The sequence below is a fragment of the Leptopilina boulardi genome, unplaced genomic scaffold (genome assembly GCF_019393585.1).
Source record: "Leptopilina boulardi isolate dan_hultmark-lab unplaced genomic scaffold, ZJU_Lbou_2.1 LbouV2_31, whole genome shotgun sequence".
NCBI classification, from domain to species: Eukaryota; Metazoa; Arthropoda; class Insecta; order Hymenoptera; family Figitidae; genus Leptopilina; species Leptopilina boulardi.
The window spans coordinates 2,843,465-2,867,803 of NW_026137874.1; the positions used below are offsets into that span (position 1 = coordinate 2,843,465).

General features: G+C 29.6%; 1 protein-coding gene across 8 annotated transcripts in view; it reads left to right on the forward strand.

Annotated features, from left to right (window-relative positions):
* LOC127283192 (tubulin monoglutamylase TTLL4-like) overlaps positions 1-24,339 on the forward strand; it is a 182,346-nt gene that overhangs the window by 4,856 nt on the left and 153,151 nt on the right. For all 8 annotated transcript variants that reach the window (XR_007843314.1, XR_007843313.1, XM_051307907.1 and 5 more), the window contains exon 3: positions 19,906-19,964. The gene's annotated coding sequence lies outside the window, so the exon portion shown is untranslated. The remainder of the gene's footprint in view (positions 1-19,905; positions 19,965-24,339) is intronic.

A 24,339-nucleotide genomic window follows, 5' to 3' on the forward strand; every position in this document is an offset into this window, starting at 1 on the left:
TTTCTTTACAAAAATTTCCCTGTGGTTTGACTATAGGAAAAAACTAGTATTGAATCAAGAAAATCAATGTACTTTGCATTTGATTTCCTTGATATAAGAAAATTGTATTAGTTCGATTTTTTTTTTTGAATTAGGACAAAATTAGTGGATTGAAATATTGTTGATTCAATAAAATCATAAATAGTCCGTATTTAATTCACTAATTTTCTTAATTCAGGAAAATTTATATTTCAAACTAGTAAAATTTTTTTGGATCAAGAAAATATTGAATCAAAATAATTAAATTGATTTTCTTAATTTAATTTTTCCAGTGTATGTATAACAATTTTTTAAAAATTTATATTTTTTTAGAATAGTACTCAATGATTTCGGATTTTTTTTTCATATTTTGAGAAAATGATAATAAATTAATAATAATAGTAATAATAAAAATAATAATAACTATTGATATTTTTGAATAATAATTAAATCGATGTATTTCGAAATTTATATACGAATAATATTTACCGTATTTGCTTTAGAATGTTTGTCTAGTAATGAATGAATGTATAAATATAATACACGAATTAAGATTAAATAAACAAAATAAGCCACGATTAAAGTTATCAATTTGAAATTATAAATTTTTTTTTTTTTATAATAATAATATTTCAAATAATTTGAATTTCTTTTTAATTCCTGTAATATGATTTTGAATTTGTATTTAACTAAATTATTTATTAGAAATTTCATTATTATTATTATTATTATTATTATTATTATTATTATTATTGTTTATTATTTTTTTCGATAAAACTGAAATTAAGATTGGGCAAAACAGAATAAAAAGAAAAGAAAGAAAAATAATAAAATTTGTCATTTGACGAGAATCATAAATTAAAATTATATTTTTTTTTCGGTATTATATTCGACAGATGATGAGTCTAAATAATCGGCAAATGAGTTAATCACCCGCGAATAAGCGTTGCTCGTAAAATTTATCCTGAACCGTAAAAGTTACTAAGTTTCGTCTCTGTTTTCGATAGTGATCGTTATGAGAACGAGTTTTCGAGGTATCCGGCATGTTTTACATCCCTGTGCTCACAGAATGCGCACTTCGAGATACTAATTTTGGCGAAGCTATATATATATATATATATAAATGCTGTATGGGAATTACATCTTTCAAGTTCTTCCTTCTTCTTTATCTCTCGAATTCTTTTTTTTTCTTTTTTTTATATTTCTTCCGCCACTTCCAATGGCTACCACTCGTTTGATCCTTGTTCGATTCTCCCGAGACTTATTCCTTCCAGTCTCTCTCATCTCCTCCACCCAATCTACTATATACCATCTTCTTACTTATTATTATTCCCTGAGTTCTGGGGGCACTTAACCATCGTTCGCACCGAATAATTACGTTCGTCTTGTATTCCTCGCGTCGCATCCTCTTCTCTCTGGCTACCGCGTGTAATTTTACGACGTCTTCTTTTCCTTATTTCTTTATTATTTTTTTTTCTCTTATATTTTTTTTCCCCGTTAATCCTTTATTCTTTGTGTGTATATATATATTTATTCTGAAAAATATCGAAGAACTTGCTTTTTATGTGTTTACGCATCGCTTTTAAAACACCTTTGTATAATAGATTCATTCGTTTAACTTTTTATTTTTATAGGTTTTTTATTGCGCAAAAAAATAAATAAAAAATTAACGTTTATATTAAGAGAATAACACCATTATTAACGCTTTTGGTATACATATAAATATACAAGCTATTTATCTTGGTGACACTTTAATTTCTCATATTATACGGGTTGCAAAATGGAAAACCTTATTTCTGGAAAATGAATAACTTAATAATATAATATATATTCCGGTTTTTGATTTGTCCTTTCCCACGATGGAATAAAATTGTCTCGATATATACAAAAAATTGTGTCGATAAATAAATACATGCTGGTATAATTAGATCTCTTATCATACAGTTTCTGATAATTTTTTCTTTTCTTTTTATTAATAATAAGCATCTGACTTTTTATTATTCTGATTAATGTCTTCATTTTGTCTTCTTTATACAGATTTAAGATTAAGTTGTATATCAATATATTTATGAATTTAATTAACGAGGTATTCCATACCTCAAACTAGAATTTTAATTTAAATTTTTCTTCTATCAAGATATATATCTCGAAGTATAAAAAAAATATCTTATATGATCGGTTTGAGTTTTGATTTCTAAGCAGAGATTATTTATATACTACAACGTGTTAACATGAGAAATATTCACGTCACGTGAATTGAAAAAGGAAATTTTTTTTTTTTTTTTGAAAAAAAAATATCAAGTAAAGACTAGTAGAACTTTCCAATTAACATTTTCGATGTAGGTATATAGAGGAGACGTGATCGTGTCGCGTTTTATAGGGAAAAATGTATGTGACGCCTATCGTAGATCTCACAAAATGACCTGTCGATATCGTCGATCTGTGCCAATTAACGAACACACCTCCAGTATAAAGTTGATCTTATATTATACACGTTGCCGCACTTATGCCATAAGTTTGAGTATATTTTCCACAATAAGAGTTTAAATATAGCTCCAAAAATTAAAATTACAGTAATTTTTGTTTTTTCAAAAAAGAAAAAAATCTTTGTCATTAATTTTTCTTTATTTAAAAAATTATTTTATTTAAATTGGTAGAATTTTTTTTTGGTTTTAAAATTAAATTATAAATATCAAGGTGTGTTATTTCAAAATATAATATATATTAATGATGAAAAGATTAGTACAGTAATTTGCCAAGATACAACAAAAGATCAAATGAAGATAGTAAATGTATGGTGAAAAAATCAATATCTATAATCTCCGCGACACGTGATTCGTACATTGAATAGAGGTTCATTAAAACGATACAGTTGGAATATTAAACTGAATGGACACGTGTCCTTCTCTCTCTTTTACCGAAAGTCAGTTTTATACTGCACACGTGTCTTTTAGGGGTTTTAAATCTTTATATTTTACCACTCTTACATAACGTATATATACAGTTCAATGCACAGAAGTAGAAACAACAATTCATCATTTTTATACCCTTAAAATAATTTTTATTCTCTTTATTTTCATTTTTTTTATTGTATTTTTTTTTTGGAATTACAAAATTTTATTCTAAAATAAAAATTTAATTCAATATTACTTGACAAGACACAAGTGTCTGAAAAAAATATTAAATAACGAATTGTATTAGACTTTTATGTACGAAATTGTACAATAAAATTATCATTTTGTTAAAAGACACGTGCGCAGTGTGTATACTTATAACTCCTTAAAATTTATCTTTTATGTGCGACTTGAACGAGCGCGTACAGCGTCGCAAAATATTAACACGTGCCGCGGATTTCATGACTCGAAAATAATCGTAGGAAGAAGGATATGACTCAAACTTGCAGGAAATTCAACTCGACTAGCGTGCTAATCGTAATAAATTTTTCCTATATATAAAACACGAAAGCTAAATTATGATTTAGTCAAATATATCAAAATGAAATTTATAATTTTTTTAATTTGAAAATTGTCAAATAAAAAAATTGATAATGATAAATTCACGATTTATTTCTCATATGTACGATGATGATAATGATGATGATAATGATGATGATAATGATCATAGTTTTTATTGGTTTCTTTCTTCTTTATAATTATCCATTTCTACAAAACGAATCAGGTTGCTATTATCGGCAGTTATATATACGCGTACCGCACCAAAGAAAAACTGGTACAATTTCATTCCGTTGTATAGTAGAAATTCGCTTGTCACGATATATATATATATATATATTCTTCGACATAATCACTATCGGCGATTGGTAAAACGCATTTCCACACGCATCCTCTTTTACGCGAGAGCAAAGAGAGCTTTGCGAAACTTTTCGCAAAAGGCATCCAGTTTTCTTATATATATCATGATTCCATCACGAACTTCCCATCGAATGTTGTTTTCAAACGAATTTCACCGCCTGATCAATTAAAAAAAAAAAAAAAACTTTCGAGAAAGCGCAATGTTCGAAGAAATTCTTTCATTTTCTTATTTGCTTGACAATTTTGTTTTTCTTTTCAATATTTTAGGTTATCGCATATTTTGTTTTTATTTTTTTTTTTGTTGGTTTAAAATCAGATGTTTATAAAGACGAAATCATTGGCAAAAGAAAAAAAGGGAGGAAAAAGTAATCATTGAATCAATGTTTTTAAAGGGGTTAGTTGTAATCAGTCTAATGGCCTCTAAGTCTCCTTTCCTCGTACGGCGCCAATTTCATTATTATAGAGACACATGTCGCGCCTCTTCGTTTTCCAAGTCCTTGCTGATATTATTATTGGCGAGACGGAAATAATACAATCCCACGAGCATAATATTGCTCGAATTAGTAAAAATTTTTAACTAATTTGAATTAGTGACTCACTTTTTTTGAATTAATAAAAACTAATTCAAAAGCAAAAAGTGAATCGGTAATTCAAATTAGAATTTTTACTAATTGAAATTCATATTACTTCCAACTATTTTACAGTATTAGTATATACTAATATCAAAATACATATATAACTTCTACATAAAACACGAAATTATTGATTCAATATTCCGGACAGAAAATTAAATTTTTCCCTAACCATTTTCAGTCAAAATGGTTTTTATTTTATTCCCATATCGTGTTGGTGATATTAGACTATATAGACACGTGCGCGAACCTTATTAGTACATCAGCTGTCCTCTGAAACAGCATATGTCACGTTGGCTCGTGCCATAAAGATATGTGTATATATATATATATATACCCTCTCCCTTATATGAATTTCACTGGTGTGTAGTATAATCAACCCTCGTGACGTTTTATGTCGGTTCGCACGCGTCAATTTACGCTATATATGTCCTTATAAAAATGTTAAAGGTGCGGTGTATAACATGTATATATAAAATAGGGGCGCGTTTGAATTTGAGATGATACGGTCACGAGTCCGTGAGAATCAAGTCTAATATTATACGAAGTGCATTTTTAATATTAGGGGTTGAGCAAATGATTCATTATCATGTGTAAAACAAAAGTTACAAATTGCATCTTAATGGGGTTTTTTTTCTATTTGATAAATTCTAAAGTCATTTTTTCATGGAAAAAAATATAAAGTAACTTTTGGAAGTTGTAAAAATTATTTTATTTTTGTTTCCCATTTTTCTCCGTACATTCTGTTTTTTTTCAACATTTTTTCAAGAGACGGTAGTTTACTTTTGGTTTTTTCTGCACTACTGGTGTATTGGTTTGCTTTTCTTGTTATTTATCTAAGAAAATATTTATTCTTCTTTTGAAATAAAAAAAAAAAAAAATTAACACTTGTTAACATTTTAACACATTTTTTTTAATGTTTGGATTATTCTTTATTATTTGTCCATAAAATGGGAATTGTTTGGAACTTCTGCGTAATGCTTCCTTCTTTAGAAATACCTAATGAAATTTTTTATATATCAAGGTCGATATTGATGTTTTTCATTTAATGTATATAGATTTAAGAAAGATGTGTTTACATTCAATATAGATATCCGGAATATATATATATATATATATATATATATATATATAAAAATGTAACAAACCATCGAAATTGCATCAGATGAAAATTTTCAAAATTTTCCACGTGTAATGGAGAAAAAGGTGTCTTTTGTTTGTGCCTCTTTACAATAACCCATTGCTTTTAAATATTTAATTAACTTGAAAAACAGAATGAGAGAAAAAAAGAAGAATATAATAGAAGCATTTGTGAAAATAGATGAGTTAACTGTTGTAACTAATTGCGTTCTACTTTTTCGAATATTTTATTTCTTATTTGGAGTTTTTTATAAGAATTTTTGGCGGTAGATAAATTTCCTATTTTCAGGATTTTATATTAATTTGCTGTTTTAGAATATTTAAATCGGTTAATTTAAAATCTACTTGTTATGGAGAAAATAATGCAGTACTATTTTGTTGGAAGTCATAAATACACGCGGCTCCTAACAAAGGGCGTTATTGCCTTTTGCAAGAGTTGATTTTATATGTACTTGTAGTTACGTTTCTTATGGAAAATAAGAGTTTATAGTAATATGTTGCAACTACTAGTTTTCATTCTTCACACGCGGTCTAATATAAATCCAAATGATCCATATGCGCATCTGCTAATGCAATTGCCATTATCCTACTTCTACTTTCACTATCCGACCTTCCTTGAACAAGATTTTCTTCATTGTATATAAATATATATATATGTATAAATTTTGCATGAATGTTAAATATGCAATGTGGATGCGGGTTTACGTATATATATAGTTGTTGGTAATAAACTTGACCGACCCTTTGACCCAGTGCGAGAGCTCTTAAAGAAAAGGAACTGGCTGCAGATTCTCACGGGTTGCGAGTTCACCTGGCGTTCCCTTCTTTTTAACACACATGCCGGTTTTACTCACCCGTACGTTTTGACCCATTCAAAAAATTCCCGTTCCCCCATATTTCTACCCCTTGCTGTTCTGCTTCTTCGTTTTTTTTTACTTTCTTATTTTCTTTAATTGAATGGCGCCTCGCTCGTGCCACATATGCTTCCGTGCTGCGCGCGTCTTATCATGACAATCTCTTTTGGACCTTTCTGTTGTTCTATTTTGTACACATATACACGCGTTTAAATCCTTGTTTATTTCTCTAAACAGATTTAGTATGATTTACATAATTTACTAAAATTACATTTATAAAGATTAAATATAGTTAAAAAATATCATTGATTCAAGAAAATGGAAAATCTGCATTAAAATGAAATTATTGAGATTTTTTTTATGGCAAATTAAAAAGTTCATTTCATAAAATATTTTATGATTTTTGATTATATTTTTCACACATCAGTGATTAAAACAAATCAATAGAAGAATGATGAAATTTAAAAATGTTTGCATCATTGCAAGGCCCTTAAATATTTAGAAAGCTTTTTATTTTTAATAGAATTTTCTCAATATTGATCCAATTAATTTTATGCCATTTGAAAATTTGACTTTTAAATTATAATCATACGAGTTTTAAAATTATAAACTACGATTTATTTTTCGTGAAAATTGTAATTTTATATTTGGATTTCGTAAAGCTATGTTTTTAAGTATATACACAATATGCAACAATATATATATTTAAAATTGCCTTGAAGTTTTTATCGACTTGATAATTTTTTTTCATGATTCTTTTTATGAGTTTTTGTATTAAAAAAAATTTGATATATTGAAATATCAATGTCATTAACCTATAAAAAGAAATCTTGGAAAAATTATTTATAAAAATATTTTCAGAAACAAATTTTTGAATTCAGAAATGATTTTTTAAATAGAAAATCGGTTTTCGTTACAGCAGTACAGTGGTATTTTTATTTATTTTTACATAAAGGGACCAAGCGAAAAGAACAAATATTTATGTGTTATTATTTCGATGTTTTCAAAATTAAATTCCTCTTAAATTTACAATGATCGATTGCCATGTAAATTAGTATATTGGAATAGGTTTTTGTTATTGGCACGTGCGGTGACTGAATTTTCGTCATATTTTTGTGCACGCCTACGTAAATAATAACCTATTCCTTATGAGGCGTGTACACTAACTCTTTGATTCCGATTTCTATTATATAAAGTCGCCTCTATACATCTCAAAATTTAATTGGCATTTTTTGTTTCAAATGATTTATTATACTTTTTTTTTACTTCAATTTACAATATTTAATTACGACTAAATTATATTTCCATATGTCAATTTTGATTTTGTTTTATAAAAAACAGAATTATAATCTGATGGTAAAATATGGATTTGTTATAAAAAAAAATTGCGTTTTAGTTTTAGTATTGTGTCACTTTGCTTTCATCAATTGCGATCATGGTCTTTGTGAGTCGCGTGTCAACTAAAACCGGGGTCAATAAGTCTCTTGATGATGACGGTTTATATTTCCATTGACTTGCACTATATAAAGGTTACGATTTGAACTCCAACGGTCTTTCAAGGACCCCAATTGCTTTCTATAAACCGCTTCGAAATTAATAAGGTGACTAAAGTCAAATGAATTAATATTTAGGGGTCAGCAATCTATTCTTCTTTCTATTAATATTTGATTGTTTTGTAAATTTCTCAAAATTTTCCGTTTCATTTTTGGAAAAGATTTTTTTTTCTCGGTTTTTACTATTTTTAAAGATTTGTAAAGATTATTGTTTTATGTTTGAATCTGTTAATTTCGATAAGGTTAAGAGGTCTTTTAAGGGATGATGTTTTTTCGTGGGTGGCATATGGAAAGAAAAATACAGATGCGCTTATTGGAAGTATAAGATACGAGACTTCTTGACAGGCTCAGCGAATAATGTATATCCTTGGGTCTCACCATGTAACTTTACACCGTGTGACCCGATAATCTAAGTGTCGAATGAATCCTCGCACGTGTTACCGCAACGCCACCCTCTGGAATGTATTTTTTAAATATTATTCCTTTTCACGTGCTTCTGGAGTCAAATATCGTTCTTGGTCAGAATTGCAATTTGATAAATGCGCGTAGGCAATCCATTTACACCCAATGAAATAAGTCCTTGGCCATGTTACTTTTACACTGATTCTGAAATTGAATCCAGAAAACTGAGCCCCAATGACGGTTGTAATTCTTTTATTGTGAATGAATTTTGCCATTATAGATTATGTAAGAAACTAAAATCTGTTGTGAACTATCTTGTAGCATCGGAAATCTTTTGTTGTGTTTGATGAAGAAGCATCTAAAATCTACAGATTTTGCACTGCAAAAAGAAGCACCTTAAAAAAAGCTACTGCCTCTTTTTACAGCGCATGCTGTTTAATGAATTCCATTGATCAAATTAATTTCCAATAATTAAAGTTTCTCTTTAATTTGTCATTCCTTTTTTATTTCCAAAGTACTAATTTTCTTGACAAAATATCTTTTTCGTTTATTTTCTTTGGTGTCATTTTTCTTCGGTTATTTCTTTCTTTGGAATCAATATTGTTTGATCCTGATACCTACTACCACCACTATTCTTGTTGTTAGAGAACTCGATTATTACAAATCTTGTGAAAGACCAAGTCATGATTTGAAAACAGTTTTAGGAATCCGGGTTCTACTTAGGACTCAAGGAGGGGGGTCTTTGGAATCGAATGGCATTACTCGTTGGTGGCCGTGTAAGTTTGTAACCATAACTATATATATATATATACCTAGAAAGGCAAAAAGGGCCGAATGACGTCTGGGTTGTGTTGTTGGGCCCCGAAGGGATCTTGGGACCGGAATTGCGCACGTGCTCGATTTTCCCACGGCCGGTTCGCAGCCGGCCTTCTAAAGGCGCATTCGAAGGGCAAAAGAAGAATAAGAGACGCGCCACCACCACGAGTCTCTTCCATTGTGTCGAGCACGGGTCTGAGACAGTGGCTCATTTTGGGACCACGACAATTAAAGGTCCCACTTTAAGCGAATATTCCACCACTCAATGCCCTTAACAATTTCTTTTATTCTTCTTCTTTATTCTTAATTTTTTCGACATCTTTTTTTTTCCTCCATTATTTCCGCTTTTTCTGTGAAAATTATTTTCTGAGTTGTGTGAGAGCTATATAACCTGAAATTTGTGATTGGGTGATTAGTAACTCAAGGATATAATAGGCCCATTTGGAGGCGTTTGTGAGGCCTTTTTTTTCGTAGACCAATAAAGAATATAGAGAGGCTTGTAAAGATTAAGAATTTGTGAGTTGATGATCTAACCAATTATTTTCACTAGGATTATTTATGAAAGGCTAATAATTTTAATGGATTGCCTGGATCAAAGTATTGGTGAAGAAAAATCGAGAATTATAATTAATTGTATTGGAAATTTTATTTCGGTGATTAATTGTAATTGTAATTCTTTGAAATGTATATTTTATTTTGCGAAAATTATCGTCGAACAATTTTTTCCCTGCGTATAGAATTCCAGTGACGTTTTCTATAAAAATGGCTACATACAATTCTTGCATACAAATTGCCAATCATTGGTATCCGGAGTTGGATATTGAAGGAAACTGATTATGCAGTGTTTATTCGCGAATTTCATGGTGAGAGTCATTCGATCGGAATTATAAAAAATTTCCGACGCAATTCTTTTTTTTTACACAATAACAATTGAATCCAAATGGTAGCACAAGAGACGTAAAATCGTTAGTATAATTTATAATTAATAATTTTTTATTGAAAGTTTAGAAGTTATAATTTTTGAATTAAGGATGTAATTATTTCAAGTGTGTGACGTAATGTCGAAAAAATTTCCCCGTTGAGAGGACCACCGCAAGTGTTACACGCAGGTATATAGTCTTGATAGACGTGTCCGCATTTTATCCCGAGAGGTCTCAAAGCTGATTCATCGTCATTTTCTTGGAAATTAAGATCGCATTAGTCCTGAAATAATTGAGATGACTTGCTGTATTAACGGATTTGCCGGTCAAAAAATTTTGCAGAATTTAAAAGATGAAAAAAATAGTGGATGAATATATAATTTTTGTTTTTCGAAGCTCCGTATTAATGTGTAAATAATTATACATACAAAATATCACGATGATTTCTATTTTTATGCTAAATGGAAAGAAATGATTAGAAGATATATTGTATTTTTTTTCCACTGGTGTCGAGACATTGTCGAGACTAGGGTAATTAGTTTTTGGGATATAATACAGGCTAGACAACAGGAGACTAAATTTTATCGTTTGAAGAAAATTTCAACTAATTGAAATATATATTATGTCTCTAAAAAAAAGTCATTGTTATTGAGAAATTAAATTAATTAAATGAAATGATAGATTTTTGTTTTCTGAAGAAGAGGAATTTTATTAAAGCAAGTTGAGAATTGTTTGCCTCGTTCTAAAGAATTTCTTTTATCATTGTATGTGTGAGTGTTTTTTTTATGATGCGAAGAATCGTTCCAACACTCGTCTTGTCGTTATATAGCGTCTCTCACCCTTTATTTCACATTACAAGAAAGTCACGTCACCATGTATAACATTACGGCGTTGACGACTTGAGAATACACAGACGCATTCTATACAAGACATGGAACTCGATCATAAAAAGGCGTCGTCCATATAGCGTTCTGCTCTCGTGATTTTGCTTTAATCGAGCCGGAAGTCCCCTCGTTAAAAAGAGCGTATATCCATTAATTGCGCGAGATCCTCTCATCATCGGTGAGAATCAGAGTCAATAAAATGAAATGGGGGAAAAAAGGACAAGAAACGACGGGAAAGAGAAATAAACGGAAAATATTTTATATAAAAGACGTGAACGTGATAGGATTTAATAATATATTTTGGAATTTTCAAACAGTAATTCTAATCTGTTGATACTTCGATACTGGTTATCCAGAACAGGACAAAAATTAATTTTCGCGCATGAATTTGTTGTTTTTTTTCTATAAATAAAAAAGGAAAGAATTGTTAAAAAGTGCAAATCCAACAAGGAAATATAAGAAACTGAAAGAAATCTAATTGGAGATTATTCCAGGACAATGAGTTCAAGAGAATTTTCAATCACATTTTGCTTGTGTATAGATCCACATATAGAGAGATATATATACACACACACACATATGAATGGCTGGTTTGAATCTTGTGCGAGTTCTTGGGCACACTGAGATCTAACTACCACCTGCCTCATTTTCCCACGAGCCTCTCGAATACCGATGAGATAAACAGGGACAGAGATCGAGTCGAAAGGTCCGGAGTGAGAGAGGAAACGTTCGGGACTCTCTATATAACGATAAAGATGAAAGAGACTCGAGGGCTGAATGTATAAGAAAGAGGGAGAGAGAGAGAGAGAAATGGATCCTAGTTTTGCGTTTGTGTTGTTACACACGTGAACTCTCGTGCACGACTCGTGGTCTACGTGTGTCTGTGAAAAGAGAAAGAAAGAGAGAGATGGATGCGTGAGTGTAAAAAAGAGAAAACGATTTCTTGGCGGCAGCCAGGTAGAACACGTGCTGGCATGAGGTGGGTGAGTCATACACGCGGGAATATTGAAACACGATCGTTGCTTCGATGTTGCTACCAATGCTGCTGTTATTCTTCTTCTTCTTCTTCTTCTTGTTTTTCTTCTTTATTTTCTTTATCTTTGCCATTCTCCCCTATCTGGATAATAATGTCGATCATATTCATCTCATTATCATTTAGCGATCATTAAGTTAGACTAGACAATTATTTACTATTTCATCGAAAAAGCTAATTCGCAGTGTGATGCAATTAAAAGTAGGTAATGATCGTCATCAGTATGGCGTCGAAAGTTACGACTCGGAAACTCATTATAAACGAGGGAATTACCAAAGGGCTAATTTTAATATCAGTAATCAATTTGCCTAGCCGAAAAAATTTGTTCTATCATCGCAGACTATACTTTTCCAATGTATTTTGACATGCTGATTTCGGCAGAATAATTCGAAATGATTTATAAAATCGAAATATTAAAAAACACGCAGAAATGCTTCTCCTTTTTTTCGCAGTAAAGAAACCAAATTTTTAAGTTATTGACAAAAAGAAAATAAGGGAAATTGTATGTTTGCAACCAACCAGTTTGATATAATATTGGTGACTGAAAGAAATCATGAATTGGTTAATTATAGACGAGACACCAAGTATCTTAGTTTGCGTGTCGCGAGGTTTCTTTGAATATTTTCTTCCGTAATAATAAAATTAACTCAAAGTTTCTTGTATTTCATTTTCTTTTTTTTTTTATTATTATTATATGCTTATTTCGTTGATTGCGTCCAAAACGAAATCGCATGTCAAACAGGAAGAACCAAATAAAGAAAGAATCGAAAGTCAAAATTAACAATGGCGCAAGTAGTATAATAATTTCGAATTAACGACACGCAATTGCGATATTGTCATTTCTTGAAACGAGGGTTTTTTTTTTTTTTTTTTTTTTTGAAAAAATACGTGTTTTCTTTAATTTACTCTCTTTTCGTGCACGCCGATATTTAAGAGAAATAATGTTGTCTTGGGTATTTTAAATCCAAAAATTAGTATTTTCAAACGTCTGTTTGTATAGTGTGCTACGCGCCTAGGTAAAAGAAGATGTTTCCTCTATACAATAAGTTAAAGCAAATTATTGTATTATCGTTATTATTTTTAGATTATTATGAGAAAGAGAGCGACGTCGAAAAAGTAAATATTTTTGCGGTTTGTGAGAGAGAAAATTGTCCTCAAATTTTCTTCTCTCTTGATTGAAATATAAACACCCTAATCTTTAAAAACAGACCTAAATCCATGGATATTTTCCTCTGACTATATTGACATTTGTCAAATCGCTTTTCTGGGCTTTTAGCTTTCAACATAACCTTGAAATTTCGGATATTAGTATATGTCATCATCATCCCTTCGAAAATTAGAAAGGTCGTATAATTCCCTTTGCAGGAAACCAGTTAGTCAACTAATAATCTCAAAGAAAAAGACATCTCTGTAACTCAATTACTTCTCAGTCAAAAAAATTTTAATTTGAAAAATATATATCATCTTATTACAATATTATACGAGAATTAACTTGGATCATATTAGAAGTCATTTATTGTAGAATAAATTTTGTAGAATGAAAAAAAATTTCATTTATTGGAAAAAGAAATTCTAAAATAATTATTTATCATCAATTGTCTTATTGTTCAATGTGAATGGAAACGGAAACGTTGTGTTAAATCTTGACTCCGAAAATTGATCTTTTAACCTTTAGTGGAAGTGTTGTTGCATTGAGACGTTAACAGGCATCTTTATCCGGGACAATTTAGTCCTCTAATCTCTCCAACAGGAAGTAATTGTTTTTTGTATGTGGGATATTTAATTCATAAATTGATTCTATGAATCTCTCTCTCTTCTTATTAACAGTCTTTTATCTTTCAAAGATCTTTACTTATCTTTCGCTTCCTCAACCAATTTTATTATATTTTGTATAGATATAATTGTGACAATTATAATTGATTATGTTTCATTCAGGAAGTTTACTGACATATTCTGTTGGTAATAAAATAAAATGATTTTTTTTTTAAATTTTATTGATTGAATAGTGCAATATAGGGAGAGTAATAAAGACCCTATTTAAAATAAGACTGATTTTCAGTGTCCGATTTATAAAAAACATAAATGACACAATCATGTGGTTGTTTAATGTGAAGATTTATGAGACACACGAGTCGTGGCTGAAGATGAGTGAGATTTAGAGTACTTCCTGAAACATATAACAAGGGAGTCTTTGATTCATTAGTGACTAGATGAAGACCCTATTTCTCCTTTCCTATTTATGCCAATCGGAAGTGCTTGAAAAGAAATTGAAAAACCGAAAAATATCATCTTCTTTTGAAATAAATAAAAACAGGTTTGGATTCGTGTGGATTTTTTGTATTGATTGTTATTTATGTTTTTAATTAGTTGTTGATCAGGTTAATTAGTTGCTCTTTAGTTATTGTTTAGTAAAAAAAAGGTAACGAAACTTATTTTCTACTTCCTTATATGTTGTATAATTGTTTAAATTATCGTTAAAGAAAAGGAATAATTACTCTTGTCATATAATCTAAATAATCAGATATATGTTTGTAGTATCATGAGAAATGGAGGCGTTTTAGGCATTTAGAAAACGTCACACACAAGGGATCGCATTCAGTCTTAGAAATCTTTTCAGAAACATATACATACACGTCGGAGGAGTCGGTTTTTCTTTTTGACACATGTGTTATCGGCTCCCTTTTAAAACAGTATTTAAACTCGCATCATTCGGCACAATGAGTCCTTTCATTCCCTAATTAGGATGCTTTTGGTATACTATTCCTAGAACCGTTATTATGAACCCATTTCTTACCCACACACCAAATACATTATTTGCATTCAACATTTGTCATTTTTGAAACTATCAATTATATACGTAAAGACAGTACTGAAGAATTATAAATAGATAAAAGTATTTTTTTTTCTTATACACATGAATTTCTCATAAAAATCTTTTTACCCACTTATTCGTTTGAAATGAATTCTCTCAAAATTCGGCTAAGAAATAATTGTATTGCACCTCTATACTTTTTTCGAAAATTTGGTTCATTCAAAAAAAAGTGTCGGATCTTTTCGGCTTTTTTTATCAGGTGTATCAATGAAAAGTGTGAAAGACCTTTTTTTAGAAAAAAGGAGCATTTTCTTTGACAAATTCACTACCATAAAAAAATGTACATAAGAAGCAGTATAAATCGCGTGGTTTTGTTGTATAAAGTAGTGGTTTTCTTTTTTTTGCAAAGTGATTCATTTCTCCGAAGGATATACAAGTACCGCTAAAGTGCAGTCATTGTGTATTTTTTTTTTTTTTTTTTTGATTAGTCACGCGGTGGTCGAGTGGCGTCTTATACATACCCCCGCATATAACCGTAATACTACCCCATATACGGGTATTTTATGGATGCACCGTAAGTTGTATATTTGGCGTTCCCACACTCGTACTGCTATTGTAACGCATACCGTAAGAATTCACCCCTATTCGAAGGTGAGGAGGGTGGGTTTTATATACACGAGTTCGGGCCCCCTTTCGACCCCATAGAAATTAAATGCGCCTCTTTTCAGCAAGTTTTTTTTTCTTCTTTTTATTTTTCTTTTTATAGGAAGTGTGCAATGCACGAGTTTGGTCGGGATTCCTGCACGTTTCGATGAATGGGGTCAAAACCGTTTCCGTATATATTCTCGACTTGACCCCAAATAGAGAGACCCCTTGACGCATCTCGAGGCTTTCTTTTTTTTTTTGTTTGTTGTATTATTATTATAGAAAAGGGGATCAGTCAAAGGGATTAGTGGAAATGCGAGCTTGACCCTTTGCTGTAAGAAAAAAATCTCCTATGGTTGGTGCATGTCGAATAGTATTCTTAGTAGTTCTGTTGAAAAATCGATTAGAGTATTTTAGAATTGTGGATTTTTTATAAAAAGGGGTTTTAAATACCTGATTTTTTTTTTTGTTACAATCTGACAATAATTTTGCGAAATATTTCTATAAGTGATCTCTTTTTTGTTGTATTTAGTGTCAGGAAATTTTAAATTTATTTATCAATTTATTTAGATGAAAAATGGTAAAAGTTTTGTCAAAGAAAATGTTTGAAAAGAATGGTTTGGATTCAACCCTAGGACAATAAATTTTCTCTTATACGCAAGTTAGGAACGCAACAGGTGGAACGAAACGAGGGGGGAATTTTGTTAGATTTAAGATTTAATCGTATTAATTTTCGAAACAAATGTTTTATTTTGTGTTCTATTTGTGGTTTTTGCAACTATTATTAGTTTCTCACTTTTTGTAATTATTATGGAAGACCAGCAATTAATTACAGTTTTGAAAAATGATTTTGATCATTATATAATTTTTAATTTTATTTAATTTATTATATATTAATTTTTAAAAAATTATTTTTACCCTTTATTTTCGAGATTAGCCAATAATAAATGATTCGTAATCAGAAAAATTTATTAACCTACTTTAAAAAAAGTAACGTAATCAAAATTCATCTCTCTATATATATATATATTATATTGCCTCTCATGATGTGCTATATATAAACGTATATGACACCGAATACTTAATACAACTTTGAGATTTCATTTAATTGCATATTTTCACCTGACTCACACGAAAACAACTAAATTAAAAATCGGCCCCTCTTTGATTTATACGATAAGCTCTTATTTCCCGATCAGAGATCAAAACCTCAGGGTACAGGTGTTTCGAAGGCGCGCCCATCACTCTTCAAGTCGAGAATCGTTTTAAAAGGAAACCAATCGATAAACTTGTCAATTCATTCGCGATCAACGCAACTTTCTCAAAAGTGTACTCATACTATTAAATGACCAAAAGAGCACCGATGCGAATATCAAAAAAAAATTGTGGTCTGCTCACAATAAAGTTGGCTGAATTAAAAAATTAAAATTAAAAAAGCATATAACTAATTGTTACGAAAAAAGTGTGTCAAAATAATACTGACCCAATTTTTATTGTTTTCAAAATTAAAATTTTTCAACTCAAAATTTCAAATGCCAATTTGAAGCACTTAAAATTTGTATAATGATCCATATTTTGAATTATTATTTAAATATTTAGAAATTGGCGAATTCGAATTAATTAATTTTTTTCTACTAATGCTGTCTTAGAAAAAGTGTATGTTGTTGTTTTGTATAAGAAATGACAAGAAGGTGATTATTTGATCAAGAGAGTCGAATAATGGATTTTCGGAAGTGAAAGAGAATGAACGTCAATCTTAGCCATCCACTTAATGGCAATCGAGGACCATCTCGTGTGTAACCACGTGTTTTTTTTTTCTTTAAGTGAATGCGCGCGCGTATAAATGCGAGTAAACTCATACACATACAAATACAGTTAAATGAGATGGACGATCCAGTGACGCGAATATTAGTGGTGAAACGTGTCAAGATCGAGGGTGGCAGACAGTGGAGAGGAGACTTAAAAAGGGAATGGAGAATGGACAGATGAGACTCGCGATCCGTGGGAAACCTCGGTGGTTCCTTCCTAAGGAAGGATTCCGTGTGTTTTTTTGTGTTGCTCTTGTGTACCGACACACCACACTCGAGACTCGAGCGGGCCATCTGCCCGAGTCTCTCACGATTCCGGGGCCAGCTGCCGATATCTTTTGCCTAGTATGAACATCTCACACACACCCACACGAATCAAGATGACTTCACTTATACGTACATATATTTTTATGTATATGTGAATCACACCTTTATTTAGGATCGGGTATTTTACACACACATTGACTATGGTAGAAAAGTTTGCGCTACATTATATATGCATTGTATGTAAATTGCAAACTCGTGTCAACCTGACAGAAATATCTTCTAAATTGTCATGCGGTCAATAAGCGCCACTCTGTTATAATTAGTTAATAAATTATGTAATTCTAATTAGAATTGCAAAAAATTAATATTTTTCTCCAAACCTGAATTAGAGATTTAAACTAAAAAATGATAAAAAATTATTAATTAATTTACTATTAACAATTTAATATTTAATTAATAACTTTTTAACTGTGTTTCATTAATAAAAATTAAAGGATAAAATCCTTTAAATTTGAGTGGAATACTTAAAAATGATTGTATAAATATATAGAAAAGTTGCGCGCATTAAAAATTATTGAGTATATATATTATTTTTTTTTAATATTCGATGTATTATCAAGGAAAAAAATGTTTTATATAACATACACAAAATTAGCGTTTATATATATATATATATATATATATATATAAAATATAATACAATTTAATCATTATTGAATTATGAATAATTATATAATATTTTCATAATCAAATATTAGATAAATATTTTTTAGTAAAGACCTTGAAGTGAATAAATATTTGCGATTAAATTGTAACATTTTAAAACCATATTTTGTCGGTTTTTTTTTCCTTTTTGTTTGTTACATATACAATATTTAAATAAATTTTATTAAAAGTCGCTAAAATGAACATTTTTTTCTCTTTTTTTTTTTTTTGAATAATAATATATATATATTTTATCAATTTCAAAGTTATGATAATTATATAATATATATTTTAAAATAGTTAAATATTTGTTAGTAAATTAGACCTTGAAGTGAATAAATGTTGAATTAAGTTGCAAAATTTAAAAACCATATTTTGTCTTTTATATAGAAATAAATTTTATTAATTCTCAAGGTCTCTTATATAATGTATATATGTATTTCAAAGTTATGACAATATTAATAATGTCGCAATAGTATACATTGTATTTTTGACTATAAAGTAAAAAAAAGGGGGAGTTGGAAAATTTATAAAAAAAGTGCACCTTGCTCGATATATTGTTCCCTTAAAATTAAATATATGCCATTGATGGCTCACTTGACCCCCAGGGGACAAATGACCCCTAATGGTATTTTTAGAGAGGGGGTATATATAACTCGTGTAGCTCACGTGGCTCATGGGGTGCATTCCCACGGCAAAAAGGAATATAATTAAGTGACCTTGCAATTTTGTCAGGTGTTTCTTTCAATCCTCGTATATATATGTATATATATTTCCGTAACATGATTCTATTTTATCGATTTTTTTTAAATTACTACAAATATCGGATCTTAATTATATTCTTTATAATTTATTCATTATTATATTATTATTATTTTTTATGAATTTTATTGTTATTAATTATTATTTTATGATTTTTGTTATTATTAATTTATTAATTATTTACATATATACACGAGCTTATAAAAAAGAAAGAAATGAGCCCTTTCGTAAATTATTTATTTTATTTTGTTTAAACTAAAATTGAAATTTATGTGTATTGCTTATTTTGAAGGACATAAGGAATTGTAAAAGTTGATATAAAGGAATTGATTTTTATTGACAGGGAGTAGGTGGGAGGGTATGTATATAATAAAATGTGGGAGTGTGAATACAATGTTAGGGGAGAAACGAATAAAAAGGCTATATAATTAGGCTCGAGTGCAAATAATGATGTGACGCTTTATATATATATATATGTGAGTTGGCACCTACGCTCTATTTAAAAGCTATTATACAACACTTGGGCAAACGCCACAATGTTATTTAAACCCTTCTTGCGCACCAATCGCACCACTCTTTGTAAATTATATATTTACTATTTTTAACTTTATTTTATATATTATACTAGTGTACGGAAAAATATATTCATAAATAATTTTGTAATTTTCTTATTTATTGTAGTATAATATTTATTTATTTAAATTTTGACAAATACAATATATATACATAAATAACATATATTTTAATATTTAATTCCTATATTAATTTTAATTAATTAATATTGATAATTATAATTTTAATTATAATATAAAATAATAAAAATAATTTTTTCTTTGTTTCAGAGGAATTTCAATATAGTTCTTTTGCGTATTTGCGGATATTTGGAGTCAATGCGGTGACGGTAAGTTTTTATATGTAAATTTTTTTAATTCTATATATATATATATATATGTTTAAACAAACACTTTAGACAAATTGACGTCAATATAAAAAGGAAATTTTTCTTTCTATTCAAATTTTAGATTAGAAAAAAAATATTTTTTTTCTCTTGAATGTATAATTTTATATATAATTAAGTATTATATATAAAACTGTAAAATGTATGTCTTTTTTATGAATTTAATCGAATTTGAATATTATGTATATGGAAAAAAATTTTTTTTACAAATTTACATATTGTCACGTACTAATATGGAATCATTTTTAAAACACGTCAATAATCTTCGGCTTATCCTCCTAAGATGATTCTTTCTTAAAAGGAGGAAAATTAATAACAATAATAATAATTATAAAAATAATAATAATAATATTAATAATAAAATAGAATAAAATTCCAATTTTCGTAAGCATTAAAAAGTATGATTTGTAATTGAAAGGCAGCATCTAAAAATGGAGTATAAATAGATTACGCATGCGCATTATAAAGCGCGGCAAATGAGAATTGAATGCACGTGGGTACACGTGGTCGACTCACTCACGAAGAAAGATGGGTATCGTTTGGTGGGGGGATGGGGGGAATCCGGGTGCTCCGTAAGAATCTCTCTCACAAGGTGGTGGCATTGCAGGACTGTGGGAATTCGGGACATGTGCGTTTCTACACACGTCGTACTCGTGGTCCGCACACGAACGAAGGGGAAATCTTATGGTGTTTGGAAAGAAGAAGAAGAGAGGAAAAAAAAAAACGAAACGAAAGAGGGGAGACCGGACCTTTACTTCATACTATATTTTTCGCCTGTGGCACGTCGACATACCATAAGGCATGAGGGAATCCATGGGAATATCGAGCATGTGCATCCTTCGGGGCCTATATTGGGCTCGTGTGCTGCACGAGTTAGGGGGGTCGTTATGGGCTTCCGTGAGGCTGACGCATTTTAGGACTCATCCTTATATATATATATTCATTCTTTATCGCAAGTGCAGATCGCGTCTCGAATTAGGGTCGATCTGGACACTCAATGCACATTGTTAAGAGTTTCAAGGAAATTTAATCTCAAAAAAAGAAGATGTATTTTCTTCGTATATAGCGAATTCAATCATCCGATTATGTGTTTAGATTCTTTTTGAAATGGTATGGCTTAACAATTCAGTGTTGACAATTGTTCTTTGTTTCCTCGCAGCATCTAAGTTTTGACTTTGGATTCGTGTCTTTTTTTTCGCTATTTCAATTGATTTTTTAGTAAAAAAAAACTGTACTATACTAAATAGTATAATACTTCAGTAAAAATTTCTACTAAAAATTAGAATTTTTAATTTAGGTATGATTTTCCGTTTGTACATTTAGTATACAGAAAGATTTATTTGGTTTATTTTTAAAGTACGTGGGAACTGCTTTACTCCAAAGGGCTTGTTACTGCTAATTTGTTAATTGGTCCAGACTCCGGATGACAAAAAAAAGGGTTTCTTTGAGAAAATTAGGGACTCTAAAAATATATTTAAGGAATAAATTTCTAAATTAGTCATTTACTGAATAAAAATTAACCTGATTAAAATAATCAGTTGTTTATATAAAATAATAAAAATCACCCTGTATTTATTTGGCAGTTTCTAATTTTACAGGCAATTATTTTTTTTTCGAGATAATTTAAAATACAAAGTAAATTACAATTTTGAAATAAAGTAATTGTCATTGTGTCATTAATTCTTTTGAAATAGCAACTACGCCGCTGAACCTGTCTCAAAAATACTTAAAATAATTCTTTATATGTATTAAATAATCAAGACCTGAAAAACTTGTTACTTGTCGTTTTATATATATATATATATATATAATGTCTTAATTCGGCTTGAAATATTTTCCATACAATGTTATACAAAGAATATTTTATATATGATCGCCTCAGTTTATTGCGAATAAGAGAGTCGTATATATATGGACTTGGAATATCACAATAATGCGAAAGTGGTTCGTTACAGATAATAATTTTTTTTTTCCTCTCAGTATATATATATATCAGTAGCATATGTCCTTTGTGGCTATGTAATTTTTTTTTTCTTTTTTATTTCTTCTTTTTTTTGGCGAAAGCTTCAATTATACGAGACTGACCGCTTCCTTCATCAGTCACATAATTTGCAATGTCGAAAATGCGCGTCTTTTGCTCGAGGGGGCCAAAAAGGTAAAACGGCATTATCTCCTATATAGCGAGAGGGGCCCACCTGCAAAGGAGTGTGGTGAGGAGGGGGTCAATCTGTGCCCGAAAGCACGGATGTACGGTTATTAGGTATCGTGCACGTCGTTTTACGCTTCACTTGATATGACTTGTTCTCTTCTTCCGAAATAATGTTCATACGGTTTACGAGAGGAGAGAGAGAGAGAGAGAGAAAAAAAAGATTCGACCCAGTGCGCGAAAGACAAACAAGCTCGAGATCATCAGTGTCCTTTTTCATGTGAAAAAAAAATTATGGCTTCATCACATTGACAGTTTGAATATAATAACAGTAAATTTTTCTTCTTATTTTCTTCAATAAAATCCTATTTATTGAATAACAATATTAATTTTTTTTTTAATTTTTTATTTATTATTTTACTTAGTATTTTTTTGTTATTTTATTTTTTTTTATTTCTTAGTATTTTTTACTAATTTTAATGTCCCTTTTTTTGTGTAAAAAAATTTACCTTTTCTTAATTGACAGTAAAGACTAATAGACAGGAGGAGGGGGGGGTTTAGCATTTATATTGTATATATATACTGTATACAAAAGGGGAAAAACTGTGAGTAAATAATGTAGTATCCGGTGTCCATTCATTGTATTATCTCTGCTCGAGTGGGTCGATGAGTTCTCTTTTTTTTCTCTGAGTTTACGTTGCGCATTTAGCACCTGACTGCGGCAAAACAGGCGCATGTAACATTATATAGCCTTTAAAAAGACAAAAAAAAAAAAAAAAAATTGCGTATTGTGTAGCATCATTCAGCTCCTCGAGTCAGAATGAATATTTTTTGTCAAACACGATTTTACGTGCGTAAAATTTACTTTCTTAGAATCATCTTCCTTCGCTTATAGAAGAGATTGTGTGTCTTGAAACTCTATATTATTTTTCAAACTGCACATCCTTATTTGTATACATATACACTTTGATTTTTGAGAAGATCCGGACAAAATTCATCCATCGCGGAAAGAATTTTTTTTTTCGTAAATTATTAAAATAAATCAGGTGTATATAATTTTAATATTAAATGATGAAAAAATAATTTATTAAACAAAAAAAATTTAGTTTTAATATTTATTATTATTATTATTACTATTATTATCATTATTATTATAGCATTATTTTAAGATGTTATTAATAATAAAAATCACACATTTGCGATTTTGCCCAGGTATAAATTTTGAAATATTTTGTTAATCGTGACTTGACATTTCGAGATTTATTTCGCAAGTTCGGGTGCAACGCGTTATTTTGACAGAATGCAATCATATCCACCTATAAATGTTATCGAGTTTTCTTCACTGAAAATTAAAATTTAAAAAAAACTGGTTGAACGCTTGATATTATTTTTCGGGTTATATGTATATAATTTGAAATGTAGTTTAATCCTCGCACGATGATATTTAAATTTAATAGCTGGCAATATCGGTCACATCCGTGATGCTCGTTAAAGGCGCGATAAATCCATTTTGAAGAGATTAATTATTAAACGACGAAAAAACTTTCTCTCGTTATTCGGTAGGTAGTAAGTGGCAACTGCAAATTTAATAAGGTATTATAAAAAAATACTACCGCGGATTTATACAGGCCCGGTGTTTATAAAAGACTTCTTACCAAACATTCACTTTTCAATCTTGTATATATATGTATTGAGATTTCGTTCAGATCAAATAATGAATAATTATTATTGTTAATTTAATATCTCCTCGTGAAATCAAAGATCCACTTTCGTTTGAGAGTTATTAATTTGAAATTGCTTTAATTTTAAGTTGTTGATTTTATCGTGGAATTAATATTATGTACCCTTGAGATTGGACTGAGAAAAATATTTGGTTTTGATAAAAAAGGAACACTTTTTTTTTGAAGGATCTGAATCTGAAAGATTCTGTCATTTTTGACATAAGAAAACATATTTCAATATTTTTTTGTTTTATATTTATAATGTAAATTTATATTTGCAGTATAAACTAATATTTACACTCTCTAAATTTTAATTAGTAAAATTTTTAACTAATTAATAGTAAAAGTGAGATTCTTACTAATTTAAATGAGCTCACTTTTCACTAATTCCGATTTAGATAAATATTTGACTTTATGACTCGCGTTTTTTTTAAATACATTTTTATAAGTA